A 14,541-nucleotide genomic window follows, 5' to 3' on the forward strand; every position below is an offset into this window, starting at 1 on the left:
CAGGTAGAAAAGTGAACTGTTAAAGATCACAGTGTTAAAAATGGGTATAGGCAGGATCTGACTCCAAAATCTATCTCCAAATCTCATGTGTTTCCAGTATACTACCATCCTGTGTTTACAGGAATGACACTAGTTAAATATTAACTATATAAAAATACTACTATGCACCCAGCACTGGGCTATATGTGGGTTGAGTTATTAGAAGGACTATCAGTGTGACAAGGCTGCCCTTAAGTACACCCAGATGTGAAACAATTGGAGAGCAATATTTTTTCAATGTGTAATCAAGTACCCAGGAATCATTTAGAAATGCCGGATAAGCCAGGGTTATTGAGGGGGTCACTATGGGCTGGGGACCTCAGGATGAGGCTCTGTGAAGGAGGTGGGCCAGGAGCTGGAAAGATGACTAGAATTTAGCTAAATGAGGAGGCTGAAAGAACATTTCCAGGAAGCTAAATTACAGCAGTGGGTAATTTTTCTTCTTTTTCTCTGAGCACATGTTACGTTACAAATGTCAGCTGTGTAGCGCTCTCTTCTTTCTTGCAAGTGAGTTGGGCTTCAAAGAGCTGTTTGTGATTGCCAGTGCCCTGGGGAATACAATAGTACAGCATCTCTGTGAAGTTCTGTGGCATGGGAAGGGTAAAGTCAAGAGACTTGTGTAAGTTTCTGCTTATCCCTGTTCTTACCATGGGATTTTAAAATTTGAGGTTCAGCAGGACTCCCTGCTGCCATGGTTAACGGTCCTATCCTTCCAAGTTTTCTGAGTGTTCCCTTTCTGCAGCTTGTTGTGAGATCTTTGCCCAAGTCCTGAGTTCTACCCGGAGCCCAAGAAGGCTATATCTAAGAATTAAATAAATTGAAGATTTGGGACTGAAATTTCTGCATGAAAGATTAAAACAGCCTGTCAGTTAAAGGCTCTGGTGTAAGTATCATGGATTATGGCCTGAAGCTGAGTTTCCTGATGTTTCGGCAATGCCCCAAATTAAATGAGTATTTTTTGGCCTGCTGACTGAATCTCCAAGGAAGCAATAAACAAAGACCTAAATAATATAGTGGGGATAAATCTTCCCTTCTCCACAATGTCCTCTTGGTTCTGGCCCAGGGTTTTTTGTTGTTGCTGGGTTTTTGTTTTTTTTTCGTAACACTGATTTTCTAATGTGCTTTTTTTAGTGGGCAGAACATAATTCCTAAAGTTACTTGGTGCAAATGCAATGATGCCAGCCTCTACTACCTCACCTCTAGGCAGATTGTGGACCTGGGACCTGTCACCTGACTGGAAGGGTGTTGTCAGGATTTGTGCAATACACTTTATACCAATAAACACCTGAGCGACCTTGACATCAGTGACAGTGCCTTTAGGGATAAGGGCATGCAGGTTCTGTGTGAAGGGTTGCAAAGTACAGACCATGTAAGTACACAGGGACTCTCTCCATTGAACTCTTGTTGCCAGGTTATATTGGAAGTGTAGGATCATTGTAGATCTTGGAATAAGACTGGTTTCCTTCTCGAATCCTTAATCTCTACAGGTTAGCAAAATGTTATTTCCCAGATGCATGCAGTGGAGACCTTGCCTTTGTCCTCAACAGAAATGAGAACCTAACATTTCTAGACCAAAGTGGAAATGACCGCAAAGATTTTGGAGTACAAATGCTGTGTGATGTACTGATTCATCCAATATGTAAATTAGACACTCTATTAAGTTACTTTGGAAGGGGAAGTAGGAGAGAGGGGTCATGTTGGGTTTAATCAGCCCATTGCAGTGAAGAAAGAGGAAAAAAAAAGTGTGGGCACGCCATGCCTAGGTAAAATATCAAAGTAAAATTACCATTAGGCTTCCTCCTTGCATATGGAGAGGGAGAGAGGTGATGAAAGGCAGCACCAGATCTCACTGCTAAGAGAAGCAACATGGTGTAGGGAAAAGAGAGCTGGATTTAGATCTGATAGCTCTGGCTTAAATATTAGATCTAACATCTACTAATAGCATGACCATGCTTACTTGGCCTCCTTGAACTTTAATATCCTTGTCTGTAAAATGGAGCTAATACTAGTACCTGACTCCCTGGTGTTAGCATGGGGATTAAGTGAAATGAGATATTAATTATGAATGAATGTAGTACAACCCAGGGTACATAGGAGGTACTCCATAAATGTTAGACCCTTTCCCTTTCCTCTTCTAATGCTTCCTAAAAGGCTTAATGTTTACATTTTGAGAGTATTCAAGACTCAAGGGGATGAAGCTATAATGATGCAATTAAAAAGAGTGGAAGTCTTGACCTTTTCTGACCAATGTCCATCTGCCAGCTCTGCAAGATGGCATGACATATAAAGTAATTCTTTCTTTTTAATGTTTATTTGTTGATTTTAGAGAGATAGGAAGGGGGAGAGAGAGAGAGAGAGAGAGAGAGAGAGATGTCGATTTCTTGTACAACTTATTTAAGTATTTATTGATTCTTTTATGTGACCTAACCGGGGATTGAACCCACAGCCTTGGTTTAGGATGATGCTCTAACCAACTGAGCTACTTGGTCAGGGCCACAAAGTAATTCTTAATTTGGATACATCTGTAATATGTTGGCAGTTAACCAATGGCCAAATGGCCATTAATTTATGGCATTCAGAACTGGAACATATAATGGAAAATAAAGGCCAAGTGCAAAAATTCCACATACCAAAGCCAATTTGATGGATTGGAGTATAAGTGAAAACAGCTTAAAAGCCTAATTATAAGTCTGGCTGAAAGAGAAGTTGGTCCTCTGCTAGCAAAGTGAAGTCTTTTCGTTTCAGAAGCTCAAGAGTGTAATGATAGCTGCACAGGAAGAGGAAATTATTCACAACATGATGAGACTCACGGTTTTAGGTACCTCCAGGTCATTCTTCTTATAAAGAGGTGGCTGGAGTCTATATTGTCAACAGGTTGAAATGACCTCAACAGTCAATCCTAATGTTTCTTTATATAGAGAGTAATTTAATGTGTTAGCACTGGGCAGTGTGTATGCTTCAGCAAAGTTCCTCAGTGACAGCAAGGATGAATTTTTTTGTGATGGCATGTGTTGAATTTTTTTATTTTAAATTGTACCATTTCCTGTTTCTCTCACATTTCTTTGTCTTTTAACCAGTGTGATTCCATTGTGTTTTCAGACCAACCTTCAAACCCTTAAAACTTGTTAATCGACAAGTTGATAACAGTGCTTAGTAATAGCTCAGAATACAAACTAAAGGATGGACACACATAAAAAACAGATACCACTTACTGACCTCTAATAAATTTTGAATGTTAGGATGTATCTAAGACAAACAACACTAAAATCAATTCAAGAAAAATATACTTACTCCGTTAAGGTGAGATGAAACGATAGGTCGTTTAATGTGGTGGTAGGTTAGAGAAGGGGTAAATCTGAGAGCCTCCAAAAAGAGTGGTCTTCTCTGGAAATTGGAAAGGCTGGAGGAAGAAGGTGATTTTCTAAGGGCTTCTTGAGTGTGGAGTCTGAATCCTATTCCTCATTATACTTTCCCCTGTAAACTTCCTGCTCAGTGTTTTGCATAGAGTAAATGCATATAGGAGACCATTACTAATTTAGCATATTCAGGAGCAAGGCAAGGAGACAATAATATTGCTGGATGTTTGCTATATGCTAGGCAAATATGCCAGGTTCTGGGAGATAAGAATGAAGAAGATATGAGGCATGATCTATGCTCTTCAGGAGCTAGTTAGTATAGTGGTGGAGACAGGCACATAAACTGATGAGTGCAATAAGGTAATCACAAGGTGGAGTCATGGCTTCAGACAGCTCCCTGATCCTAACAAGGTCAGGGAAAACTTCTCAGAGGAAAGGACAGCTGAGTTGAGTCCCAGGACTATAACCAGGTACAGGGGGATAGGATGTAGATGGGTACTGCAAGCTCGGGATAACATGAGCAAGGGTAGCAGACAATAAGAAGCTTGGTTCATAGTACTTGGTGGGGATAGAGGTGGGAAATCTCCAGAAAGTTTGCTATAGTTGGAGCATAAAGTATACAGATAAATGTGTCAAGACATGAGACTGAGAGGACAGGCAAGGCCTTGTGTGCTATATGTGATTAGTAAGACCTAAATCAGAATTCTGGGTGCAAATTTGGCCATCATTCTCTCTCACAGTCTAGTAGTAGTATATTTTGGGGCTGTTCCTTACCTTTTCATAATTGGCCCAAGGATGGAGACAGTTTTGATTCCAAAGCTGGTTGAAGAATAAGTCCACTGGTGTTGCTGTTTCTCACTGTTGCATGGGGCTGATTTTTTTTTAAGTGAGAGGAGAGGAGATAAAGAGACAGACTTTTGCATGTGTTCTGACCAGGATCTACCTGGCAATCCCTAACTGGAGCCAATGCTCAGATCAACAGCTATTTTTAGTGCCTGAAGCTGATGCTACGACCACCTAAGTTATCCTCAGTGCCGAGGGCCAACATTTGAACAAGCCAAACCAATGGCTGTGGGAGGCAAAGAGGGAGAAAAGGGGGAGACAGAGGGGAAGAGAAACAGATGGTCACTTCTCTGTGTGCCCTGACTGGGAATTGAACCTGGGACATCCATATGCTGGACCAACACTATATCCACTGAGCAAACCAGCCAGAGCTTCCATGTGGCTGATTTTGAGAACTGATCCTAAACAGTTCCACAACCCTGGTGACTAATGGTGATGTCCTGTCTGGTCTGAATCCCTGAGAGCAGTGAAGTACATTATACTTGTGCTCTGAGGTTACAGATTATTAATCCACACCCAGACATGCAGCCATCTTTCTCTAAAGTACATATGTGTCAGGGAGGCTGAATATAGAGGAGCTTCTTGAATCAGCCACAGGTATATATGCATGAAATATGCCATTGCCTATAAAGATGTAGGCCCCTGAGGTGATCCAATGATCCCACTTAAGTTTTCTTATTTATTTATTTATTTATTTATTTATTTATTTATTTATTTATTTATGACAGAGACAGAGAGGGACAGATAAGAAGGAAGAGAGATGAGAAGCATCAAGTCTTCTTTGTACCACCTTAGTTGTTCATTGATTGATTTCTCATATGTGCCTTGACTGGGGGGCTGCAGCAGAGTGAGTGACCCCTTGCTCAAGCCAGCAACTTTGAACTTCAAGCTAGTGACCTTTGGTCTTAAGCCAGCAATCATGAGGTCATGTCTATGATTCTGCGCTCAAGCCAGCAACCCCGCACTCAAGCCCATGCTCAAGCCCGATGAGCCTGCACTCAAGCTGGCAACCTTGGGGTTTCGAACCTGGGTTCTCTGCATCCCAGTCCAATGCTCTATCCACTGTGCCACTGCCTGGTTATGGAAGCCTTCTTCTTTTTTAGAGATAATTTTATTTTAAGGGCCTTGGTGCCTTTCCTCAACACCTAGGATAAAGCTTCTACTTCACCCTAATACATGTTCTTAATTCTAAATTTAGAAATGGGTTGAAAGCAACTGGTCTCTCTTTTTTTTTTTTTTTTTTTTTTGTTGTATTTTTCTGAAGCTGGAAACGGGGAGAGACAGTCAGACAGACTCCCACATGCGCCCGACCGGGATCCACCTGGCACGCCCACCAGGGGCGATGCTCTGCCCCTCTGGGGCATCGCTCTGCCGTGACCAGAGCCACTCTAGCACCTGGGGCAGAGGCCAAGGAGCCATCCCCAGCACCCGGGCCATCTTTGCTCCAATGGAGCCTTGGCTGCGGGAGGGGAAGAGAGAGAGAGGAAGGAAAGGGGGGTGGAGAAGCAAATGGGTGCTTCTCCTATGTGCCCTGGCCGGGAATCGAACCCGGGTCCCCCGCACGCCAGGCCGACGCTCTACCGCTGAGCCAACAGGCCAGGGCCTGAAAGCAACTGGTCTCTTAACTCCTAGTAGATTTCTGGGTTTTATAAGCATATTGCCTCACCACTTCCCCAACACAGAGTTCTAAAGATCAGGTATAAGGAAGCTGTTGCTAAGTCACTGAAAAAATTCTCAAATTCTTGTTACATTTCCGTGACATTAAATGTCTACTTACCCTACAATTGTAAAACTAGCAGGGCTACTCATTTCACTTTGCTAGATAAAGATTAGCTTCTGTTCATTAAAAACTATAATCTGTAGCCTGACCAGGCAGTGGTGCAGTAGATAGAGCATTGGCCTAGAATGCAGAGGACCCACATTCAAAACCCTGAAGTTGCCAGCTTAAGTGCGGGCTCATCCAGCTTGAGTGTGAGCTCACCAGCTTGAGCGCAGGGTCACTGTCTTGAGTGTGGGATCATAGGCATGATCCCATGGTCGCTGTCTTGAGCCCAAGGTCACTGGCTTGAGCAAGGCATCACTGATTCGACTGGAGCCCCCCAATCAAGGCATATATGAGTAAGCAATCAATGAACAACTAAGGCGCTACAGTAAAGAATTGGTTCTTCTCATCTCCCTCCCTGTCTGTCCCTCTCTCTGTCTCTCTCGCTGCAAAAAAAAAAAAAAAAAGTAAGAAAACTAAAAACTCTACCTCATCACACACCTGAGATAGCTTGTATCTTCTTTTGTAGTCACTGAGTTTTAATTATGGACACATGTGGAGTTTGAAGTACCTGTAGGACACTGGGAGTAATTTTCAGGTAGATGGTTGTATATGGGAGTCTTCCCTGGAGATAACTGAAATCTAGATGAGATCCTGTAGGAAGAGTGAGAAGAGAACCTCTGAGGGACATCTCTGGAGAGTTAGCCCTTGGCAATACCATCTTTTAAGAGGTGGGTTTGGAAAGGAAAACATAGGGAGAAAGCCAGCAGAGAAAGGTGTTCTGGGAGCTACGGAAGAGTAAGTTTCAAGGAATAAGTGCCCAACAGTATCAAAGGCAGCAGAGAAGTCCAAATGGATGAGTACTAAAAAATGTCCATTGGATTTAGCAATGAGGAGGCAAGGGTGACCATATCAAGGGCTGTTTTAGTGATATAATGGGCCTGGAAACCAGATTTCAGTGACTTGAAAAGATGGGAGATGAAGTGGAGACTACTTTTTCAAGAAGATTGTGAAAAGGAGAAGAGATATAGGGCCATATAGCTGGGTAGGGAGTTAGTGGACTCTAGGAAGAAGGGAGTTACTCTTTTTCTTTCTTGCCTTGTTTTAAGATTGGTAAATTTATAGGCTGAGGAAGAGAGCTTATAGAGAGGGAGAGGTTAGAGATACAGGAGCAGGAACTAATGGGAGAATGGAACAGTGCCTTCGACAGAGTCAGGGAAGGACAAGAGTGAGAATTCAAAAGGAAGTTAAGCATTTTCTCTTTTGAGATTGAAGGAAGGAGCTGAGGCTGCAGGAGGAGGTTGATAACCAAGTAATGAAGTAACTGATGCCAGGGAACAAGTGTGATTGGAAATCTTAGCCTTGAGTGTAAGAAAGCTGCAAAAGGCATCTGTAGGCTTGCTTGACACAAGATCACTTTCATTTTTCATAGCATTGACACACATCATTAATATGAAGAAATGTTCAGAAAGGTGGAAGCTTTAAAAGTGAGCAAACCTGGAATCACCTGGTAGTTTTAAAGGAGAGCCTCCAAATCAGATGCATATAGATGTCCTCCATCTGATAACCATTTTTAGCTGTTGTGCAGTATTCTTGTTTGAAACACGTTAATCTTTTCTGAGGATGTTAGTGTGAAATAAGCATCAGTGTTTATTTCTTACATAGAACCATCCACTAAGTGGGCAGTAAAAAGCAGAAGCACCTTAATTCAAAATCTTCAAAAGTAATACCTTGCATTCATATATTGTTACAATGTTTACTTGTTTTCATAAAGACCCTGGAGAGCTGAAAGATGGGCTCAGAGAGGTTGTGACTATCATCAGGTCATACAGCTCATTAGTAGAAGAGTTGGGACTGGAATCCAGACAGCCAGGTTTCCTAACACCCAGATCATGCATGGAAACAATAGGAAAAAAAGAAATATGAATGAGTTGACTTAGAGAGAAAGACACTTTATTATTTTTTTCTTCTTTTCCAAGTGAGAGGAGGGGTGATAGAGAGACAGAATCCTGCATGCTCCCGCACCCAGATCCACTTGCCAACCCCCGTCTGAGATCCACTTGGCAATGCCCATCTGGAGCTTATGCTCTGCCCATCTGGGGCCATGCTCATAACAGCTATTTTTAGCACCTGAGGCACAGGCTCCACAGAACCAGCCTCTGCACCCAGGACCCATGTGCTCAAATCAATTGAGCCATGGCTGCAGGGGGGAAAGAGAGAGAAAGAAAGAAAAGGGAAGGGTGGAGAAGCAGATTGTCACTTCTCCTATGTGCCCTGACCTGGAATTGAACTCAGGATATCCACACGCTGGGCCAGGCTGATGCTCTACCACTGAGCCAACCAGCCAGGGCAAAAAAAGACACTTTAAATGATTAAAGGGCAAGAGGGTATACAAACACATGTTATATCTTATGCTGATTTTAAGTATAACAGTAATTCACAAAAAGGAATGAGTTAGATTGATACAGAAGCACATCATGGAGGTGAGAATGAGTAGAATTGAGAAAGTTAGCGAGATACTGGTCAGTGGCTGTAAGACTACAGGCAACAGGGCTGTGTTTGTGAACAGCTCACCAAAAGCACCTAGGGAGAGAAATATATTTGAAATAGAGTTTCTTGAGCTGCCACGGTATCCAAATCCTAGGCAGCTCTCCAGTTCCCAGGCGTAAATCCCCTTCTGAATTTTTAATACCTCTCCCATGTGTTTGTTCTTGTTCTTAGAGTCCTATAACTGACTCACTCCTCATCTCTGACAGCATATTGCCTAGCCTAACACAGTTCCTATACAACTCCATGTTTCTATCTCTGCCTAGCTTCTATCAACCACCAGATAAAAGAAATGGAGAAAAAGAATGTCACGCAAGGAAAATAGCATAAAATCCATGAAACAAGAGAGAATGTGGCGTGGGATTGCCAGAAAACTAGGCTTACCTGATTAAGGTGCAGAGTTGTCCCGAGAAGCTACTTGACTAGGTGTGTGACCCTGAATAAATCATTCAGATTCTTGGAGCCTCAGTTTTCTCATCTATAAAATGGAGATAGATTGCAGGGCTGTTGCTCCCAACATGGTGCCTACCAATTAATGGTAGCTGTTTGTATGAGTGTTTATAACTCAGCTTGTAGTTTTTGAGCTCCCAGGTTTTTTTACTGTGTAATGTGACTTGTGCATTTGAACTAAATGTATGTGCTGGAGGTGGTGACTCTAGTGGGGGAAGGGACAGCCAGTGGGAAGTTAGTGCAAGTGAGTGGTCCAGCTGTTCCATGTCTCCATCACGGTGTGCCGTTCCCTTCTGCCCTGGGAAATGGGAATACTTAGGCAGCAGACCAGGTCTAGCATGAGAAGAATGGTTGAAATAGTTTGTTTCCAGTATTCTCAAGTTGTTATTTCCCTTTAGTTATTTAACACTTATTATTGCATGTGTGTCAGGTTTTGTGCTAAGTGTTGGTCTTACAGAGATGAATATGCCTTTTTCTGTACACTTCCCACACCATGTTCTCTGACTGCCCTGGTCCCTCTGTCATTCTGCTAAATAGCTGATAAAACTCAGTCACATTAAGAACTCAAAATATAATGTTAAATGAAAAAGTGCTGAACTATGTGTGTGAATCCCATTTGTGTGCAAAAGGATAAATATGCAAGCATATTTATGTGTCTAGAATATGTATAAAAGGATATATACAAAAAGTTGCTAATAGAAATTACCTCTGGCAAGAGGAATTTTTGCAAGCAAGAGAAATGGGAGAAGAGAAAGGGAATTTTCATTTGCATTTATAGCACTGTGTTCTACTTGTGTTATTTCTATAATTAATAAACAATGTTAAAAATAAAACTCATTCAGCCTGACCTATGGTGGCACAGTGGATAAAGCATAGATCTGGAATGCTGGGTCACTGGTTTGAAACTCTGGGCTTGCCTGGTCAAGGCACATATGGGAGTTGATGCTACCTGCACCTCCCCTACCCCTGCCTTCTTTCTCTCACTCTCTCTGTCTTTCTCTCTTCTCTCTAAAATGAATGAATAAAATTTTAAAAAAATAAAACTCATTCATACTAAAGAGTTATTTTTCTTCTTTGAAAACACAAGGCTCTGGTCACTTGGCTCAGTGATAAAGCATTGGCCAGTGTGTGGATGTCCTGGGCTCAATTTCCAGTCAGGGCACACAAGAGAAACTACCATCTGCTTCTCCTCTCCTCCCTCTTCCCCTTCTCTCCCTCTCTCTCTCTCTCTCTCTCTCTCTCTCTCTCTCTCTCTCTCTCTCTCTCTCCCCCTCCAGCAGCCATGGCTTGATTGGTTTGAGCACATTGACCCCGGGCACTGAGGTTGGCTTCGTCGAGCTTCCACCTCAGGCACTAAAAATACCTCGATTGCAAGCATGGCCTCAGATGGGCAGAGCATCGGTCCCAGATGGGGATTGCTGGGTGGATTTCAGTCAGGGTGCATGCGGGAGTCTCTCTATCACACCTCCTCTCACTTGGGAAAGAAGGGGAAAAATAAAGAAAACATGATAATTTAGAGGAAAATATAGGGCAGGAATTTATAAGCATGACATAAAAACCCAAAGAATAAGAAAGGAAGATTTTACATGAATATTTAAAATATCTTTATGAAAAAGTACACCATAAATATAATATAATTAAAAAGACTCGTGATAAACTGGAAGAACATCTGTGACATACATATAAAGACAAAGCTAATGTCCATAATATAAATTACATATCAGTATGAATAACAAAACATAAGATTTCTATTTCCAGCAATATAAAGTAACAGTGAGTGGATTTACCTTCCCACATTAACAACTCAAAAAATAGGCAATATATATGAAATAATAGTTTCCAGACATTGGATAACAGGCAGAGTTGGGACAAATAAAAATAACAAGAAGATAGTTTTAAGCAGAACCATATCACTAGTCTTCATTCAGTAAGGCTGTTTTTTCTTTTTTTTTCTTTCCTCCCCCTCTTTCCTTCCTCCCTCCTGTCCTTCAATTAAATAACCAACATCTGTAAAGATATATTAAATAACTAAAAAATAGAATTAAATTGAAAAAGAGAAGAGGAAAGGAAAGAAAAAAACTAGTTTTTTTTTCTTTTTGTTCAAGTCCTCTAACGCCCCCACTCACCCTCTTGACCCCCTCACCCCGACAGCTGTCAACCAGCTCTCTATGAGTCTGTCTCTGTTTTGCTTGTTCATTTTGTTCATTAGATTTCACGTATGAGAGAAATCATATGGTATTTGTCTTTCTCTGAGTGGCTTATTTCACTTATCAAAATACTCTCCAAGTAGAAAATTTTATGATTTCTAGAATTATAAATAATTTCTGACAGATTAGTTAGTGACAGTTGGGTAGAAAGAGGGATACATTTATAAAAGCATACAAGAAAATATTTGCAGGAGATGTACATGCTCATTATCTTGTTTGTGTTGATGGTTTCAGTCAAAACTCATAAAATTGTATTCTTTAAATATGTCTAGCTTATTGTGTATGAATTATACCTCAACAAGGCTATAAACACATACACACATCTGAAAGAGTCATTAAGAACACCAGTTGTTTAATCCCCGTGACCCCAGATTCTGAGGAATCTGGGATCTGGAGGTCAAGGTCACACAGCCAGTTTATGATTAGACTGGGATTAGACCAAATGTCCTTATTTCTGGTCTTGCTCTTAGTATAACAAAGACAGAGTTTAGATTAAAGGCACAGATTTCAAATGATGGGTTTTCAGTCTTTTGTGGTACACCAATGGGAAAGAGACATGTGCATGATGGAAACTGGTGACTCAGGTTTCTTTCAATGATCTACTGAAACTGGCTTATACTTGTAAAAGCTGATGGTTAAATTTTTAAGAATTTTGCAAGTCAGTTGTTAAAGCCATTATTAAAAATTAAATTAGGCCCTGGCCAGTTGGCTCAGTGGTGGAGCATTGGTCCAGCATGTGGATGTCCTGGGTTTGATTCCTGGTCAGGGCACACAGGAGAAGTGACCATCTGCTTCTCCACCCCTCCCCCTTTTCTCTCTGTCTCTCTGTCTCTCTCTCTTCCCCTCCTGCAGCCATGGCTTGATTGGTTCAAGCGAATTGGCCTGGTGCTGAGGATGGCTCTGTGGAGCCTCCACCTCAGGCACTAAAATTAGCTTGGTTGTGAGCATGATCCCCAGATGGGCAGAGCATCGACCCCAGATAGGAGTTTCCAGGTGGATCCTGGTCAGGGTGCATGCAGGAGTCTGTTTCTCGATAACACTTCCTCTCACTTGGAAAAGAAGAAAAAGTTATATAAACATGCAAATAAATGCATTTTATTAAAATAAAGGTAATACTCTAAACTCATTACTTCCCAATTATTCTACTATGTTTCACTATTGTCTGTGTGCTTGAGAGTATTCTCATTTACTGTATCTGTTGGTGGAAATGTTAAATAATTGTATTCTACCATGCATCTTTTCTCTATTCCACATTCAGTGATATCACATTGGTAGCTTGAAGTTGACCGTGGTGGGAGTGTTTATACCACAGAAATTGGCAAATGCTACAAATCAGTGATCCCCCTCCTTCCCCAGAAAGCTGGTTGTTAAACATTTACCAGTATAGTTGTTCCTTAAAGCATCACTTGTTCTGACATTCAAAACTGGTCTGAAAGGCAACCCACCAGTGTCTAAAGTTATGCTATGTAAACATTGGGCAGTCAACAAATGTTTGAGAGTAACCAACCATCTTGGTTTATCCAGGACTCTCTTGCTTCCTCAACATCCCAGGAAACTCCGCAGTTTTGGGCAAGCCAGCATGGTTGGTCACCCTAGTGTTTGTACAGTTTTTCTTTTTCCAGGTAAGAGGAGGAGAGATAGACTCCTGCATGCACTGCCACTAGGATCCACCCAGCAGTGCCTGTCTGGGGCTGATAATCTGCTGATCTGGGGCCATGCTCGTAACTAAGATATTTTTAGTGCCTGAGCCTTAGGTTCCATGGAGCCATCATCAGTGTCCTGGCCAGTGTACTCAAACCAATCAAGCCATGCTGTGGGACGGGGAGAAAGAGAGAGGGAGAAGAGGCAGAGGTAGAGGTGGAGAAGCAGATAATCACTTCTCCTGTTTGCTCTGACCGGAAATTGAACCTGGAACATCCACACGCTGGATCAACACACAACCACTGAGCAAACCAGTCAGAGCCCAGTTTTTTTTAAGGAACCAGGTGGGTAAATGAATTGACAACTCTCTTCTTTCTTAGAAAATAGCCCCAATACATCTCCTTCTATGAGATAACTAGTGGTACATTTGTGCATAAAGCCCAACATGTTATACAGTCTCAAGAGTAGCCAGGAGGGAAGGTAGGACTTCATAGGAGGAGGTACTCAAAAAATATCAATTGGTGATAGACAATAGTAGAGAGGCAGGCCTGCAATGGGACTGGAGGCCTCAAGTGATGAAAAACTACAGTCTCCTCAACCAGCAGGTGGCGACTACAAGTGACAGCAGACTCCGGATCTGGAGCAGGCAGGGGGTTGGGGAAGCCTCAAAAGAGAAAGAAAAGATACTTTCAATGGGAATGATAATCATTGTGAATGCCACAGTCTGCAACTTTGAGGTGTTTATTGTGGTTTTTAGCATTTTGAGGACATCAGAGGAGTTTACTGGGAAGGACTTTCCCAGTCCACTTAGATATCCATTTCTTCTCTTCAAGCCTCGCTCTATGCAAGCGTTGAGTAGATAGATGCCTACGTAACACAGGAAGATTTTCTCTGTCCAAAGACCTGGCTCTTCTCTCCCCCATCTCTGCCCAGACCTTCAGTTTTCACCACAAATCAGTCAGTCTCATGAGTTAAGGTGCTCAATAACACTATATGGTAAAGAAACAAAATTATTAGCAGACCATTAACATCTGGCCTCAGATTAGTAAACTAATTCCTGACTGGTTTCCAAGAGTCTAGAATATACAGAGCAAATGAGAAAAGGATAGGGGAAAGTTCTGGAGCATTGGAAGATAACATGGCAGGCCTGGTCTTGACACATAGTAAGAGCCTAAGTTGGAGAGAGAGGTAATGGCCTGAACATGGAAGAGGGACACCACAAACAAATGTCACCCACTTCCCAGTTTTATTTATGGCTAATTCAGTTTCTCTTGCTCACTTGTCTCTTTCTTGCTTTCTCAACTTTAGCAAATCTTCCTTGAAAAAGTTCTGTTCCCTAGTGTGAATGCATCACACTCCTTCTCACCAAGTCACTCCTTAATTTTTGGGGATGGGGTAGTTGTGCCTCCTTTCCTGAAAGAAACATCATCATAACAATGGTAGGAGTAGAAGTAGTAGTGGTAATTATTACCGTTCAAGCATTTAGTTGTGACTGGCATTGTGCTTTACTGTAATTTATTTAATTCTATGAAGTAGATATTTTTAAGATTTTACTTTTTCATTTTAGAGACAAGAGAGAAGGAAAAAGGGGGGTGCAAGGAGTGGGAAGCATCAATTCCTAGTTGCTTCCTGTATGTGCCTTGACCAAGCAAGCCTGGGCTTTCCATCCAGCGACTTCAGTGTTCCAGGTCGACAC

The sequence above is a fragment of the Saccopteryx leptura genome, chromosome X (genome assembly GCF_036850995.1).
Source record: "Saccopteryx leptura isolate mSacLep1 chromosome X, mSacLep1_pri_phased_curated, whole genome shotgun sequence".
Taxonomy (NCBI): domain Eukaryota; kingdom Metazoa; phylum Chordata; class Mammalia; order Chiroptera; family Emballonuridae; genus Saccopteryx; species Saccopteryx leptura.